Source organism: Canis lupus, chromosome 6 (assembly GCF_011100685.1).
Source record: "Canis lupus familiaris isolate Mischka breed German Shepherd chromosome 6, alternate assembly UU_Cfam_GSD_1.0, whole genome shotgun sequence".
Taxonomy (NCBI): Eukaryota; Metazoa; Chordata; class Mammalia; order Carnivora; family Canidae; genus Canis; species Canis lupus.
The window spans coordinates 59,018,722-59,021,826 of NC_049227.1; the positions used below are offsets into that span (position 1 = coordinate 59,018,722).

General features: G+C 38.3%; 1 pseudogene; it reads right to left on the reverse strand.

The window, feature by feature from the left end:
- Window positions 1-483: 483 nt before the first annotated feature.
- Window positions 484-1,333, reverse strand: LOC100687220 (annotated as a pseudogene).
- Window positions 1,334-3,105: the final 1,772 nt, after the last annotated feature.

Consider the following 3,105-nt stretch of genomic DNA (forward strand, 5'->3'; position numbering starts at 1 on the left):
TTAGATTCTACATATAACTGAGATCATATAGTATTTGTCTTTCTCTTATTTCACTTAGCATAATGCCCTCAAGTTCCATCCATGTTGTCACAAATGGCAAGACTTCATGCTTATTTATGGCTGAATAATATTCCATCATGTATATATGCTGCATTTTCTTTATCCCTTCATCCATCAATAGACACTTAGATTGTCTCCATGTTTTGGCTATTATAAATATGCTTCAAAGCACATGCAGGTGTAGCAACTGTATTCCAAACAGCTAAATATGCAGGTCCAAAAAAGGAAGGTACTTTTTCAACTTCCACATTCACTCCAAAGTCCATTCATCTCCTTCAGCATGCCAAAGATCAAACACATGTTCCACCTAGCTATAAAATAAGGTGGCACAGATGCTGCACCACTGACATCGCAGGAGAGTGGCCTATAAAACCAGACTTCTGGTTGGGTTGCAACCAAGAAGGGGCCTCCAGCTGCACTTTCTCACAAGTCATCATTCTCATCTGGAAGCACAGTTGTCTAAATGGCCTCTGGATCACGCTCATACTGTGCTGCCAAAGCTCGGGCCATGACAACCTCTGGTGGGGCAAGAGCAGGCATGGCAACAAACTCCAAGTGAGCATCTCTAATTAGCTTTCTAGCAAGCCAGGAAGGGCTTTTCTTTTTTTTTTTTCTTTTAAGATTTTATTTATTTATTCATGAGAGACACAGAGAGAGAGAGAGGCAGAGACATAGGCAGAGGGAGAAGCAGGCTCCATGCAGGGAGCCCAACGTGGGACTTGATCCCAGGTCTCCAGGATCACTCCCTGGGCTGAAGGCAGCGCTAAACCTCTGAGCCACCCAGGCTGCCCCAGGAAGAGCTATTCAAAGTTGTAGTTACTTTTGGCAGAAATATCATAGTGCTGAAAGTTCTTCTTTCAGTGGAAGACAAGAGATTTTGCTTTACCTTTCCTGTCCTTAATGTCCACTTTGTTGCCACACAGCACAATAAGGATGTTTTCACATACGTGAACCAGATTCTCTATGCCAATTAGGCACGTTCTTGTGAGGAACCCTTGACGTTCCTACAAACATTGTAATGGCACACTGGGCCTGGATGTAATAGCTGTCTCTCACCCACCAAATTTCTCCTGGCTAGCTGTCTCCCATACATTGAAATTAATATGTCCTCTGTTGGTATGGAACACAAGGGGTGGACCTCAACAACCAAGGTGGCTATGTACTTCCCAAGTTCACCAGTCAGATGGCATTTCACAAACATTGTTTTTCCAATAGCTCCATCACCAAGCAATACAAGTTTGAACTGGACTTGGGGTTCTCCTTGGGCAGCCATTGTGCTGTTGCTTCCAGAAGCAGGTCTGGCCCATCTGATAGAGCCGTATTTCATTCTCTTTGATGTAATCGTAAATGGCATCATTTCCCTACATTGTCTTTCTGATAGTTTATTATTAGTGTGTAGAAATGCAAATTAGTGTGTATTGTGGGCTTTGTATCTTGCAACTTAACCAAATTCATTGATTAGTTTTCACCATTTTGGGAGCAAAGTCTTTAGGGTTTCCTATATATAGTATCAGGTCATCTGCAAATAGTGACAGTTTTACTTCTTCCTTTCCAGTTTGGATACTCTTATTTCTTTTTCTTGCCTAACTGGTCTGGCTAGGACTACCAATACTATATTAAATTAAAGTGTCAAAAGTGGTAATCCTTGTATTGTTTCTGATCTTTGAGGAAAAGCTTTCTACTTTTCCCCATTGAGAATGATGTTAGGTGTGGGCTGGTCATATATGGCCTTTATTATGTTGAGGTATATTTCCTCAATACCCACCTTGTCGAGAGTTTTAATCATAAATGAATGTTCATCACATATCTTTTCTGCATCTACTGAAGTGGTTTTATATGATTCCTCTTATCTTACCTTCATTTTATTAATGTTGTGCATCACATTGATTGATTTGCAGATGTTGAGCCATTTTTGAATCCTTAGAATACATCCTACTTCATCATGGTGTTTGATCCTTTTGAAATATTGTTGAATTTGGCTTGCTAATATTTTGTTGAGGATTGTCTGCATATATGCTCATCAGGGATACTGTCCTGTAATTTTCTTCCCTCCTGATACCTTTGTCTGGTTTTGGTATCAGGATGATGCTGGTCTCATAAAAGGAGTTTGGAATCGTTCCTTCCTTCTATTTTTTTTTTAAGAGTTTGAGAAGATGGGTACTAATTCACCTTTGAATGTTAAGTAAAATTCACTAGAAAAGCTGTCTGGTCTTGGGCATTTTTTTGTTTGTAGAGAGTTCTTAAATTACTGATTCAATATCCTTACTATTAATTGACCTGTTCAGATTTTCTAGTTCTTCATGATTCAGACTTGGAAGGTAATATGTTTCTAGGAATTTATCCATTTCTTCTAGGTTGTCCAATTTGGTGGCATATAATTATTCATAATCTCTTATGATCCTTCATATTTCTGTGATATCAGTTGTAGCATTTTCTCCTTCATTTCTGATCTTATTTCCACTCTTTCTTGGTGAGTCTAGCTAAAGGTTTATTAACTTTGTTTATATTTTTAAAGAACCAGCTCTTAGGTTCATTGACATTTTCTACTATCTTTTTAAGTCTCTATTTCATTTATTTCTGCTCTGATCTTTATTAATTCCTTCTTTCCACTAACATTAGACTGCATTTGTTCTTTAAATTATAGTTTTTGAATCTCCAAGAATAGTACCATGTAGGTCATCACATAAAGCTTTTCCCAATCTTATATAACCTACAAAGCCCTTTTTGGTAGAATCCTTCAAAATGATAGTGTCACAACAACAGACTTTGTATGTTCTTTTACCAGTGTTTGTCAGATTTTCTTGTGTGTATAAGTCACTTGGAAATGTTGTACAAAGTATAGATTCTGATTCAGTAGATCTAGGATGGAGGTCTGAGATCCTGCCTTTCTTACAAGCTTCCTAGAGCTGCCACTGCTACTGGTTCAAATACACTTTCTAAGCAAGCTTCTAAGTCAAAATCTTTATTTCCATCAATAACGTTTCTGTTCCCACATTTCCTGTCTTGGTTAATGGTGTCACTATCCACACAGTTCCTCAGTTGGAA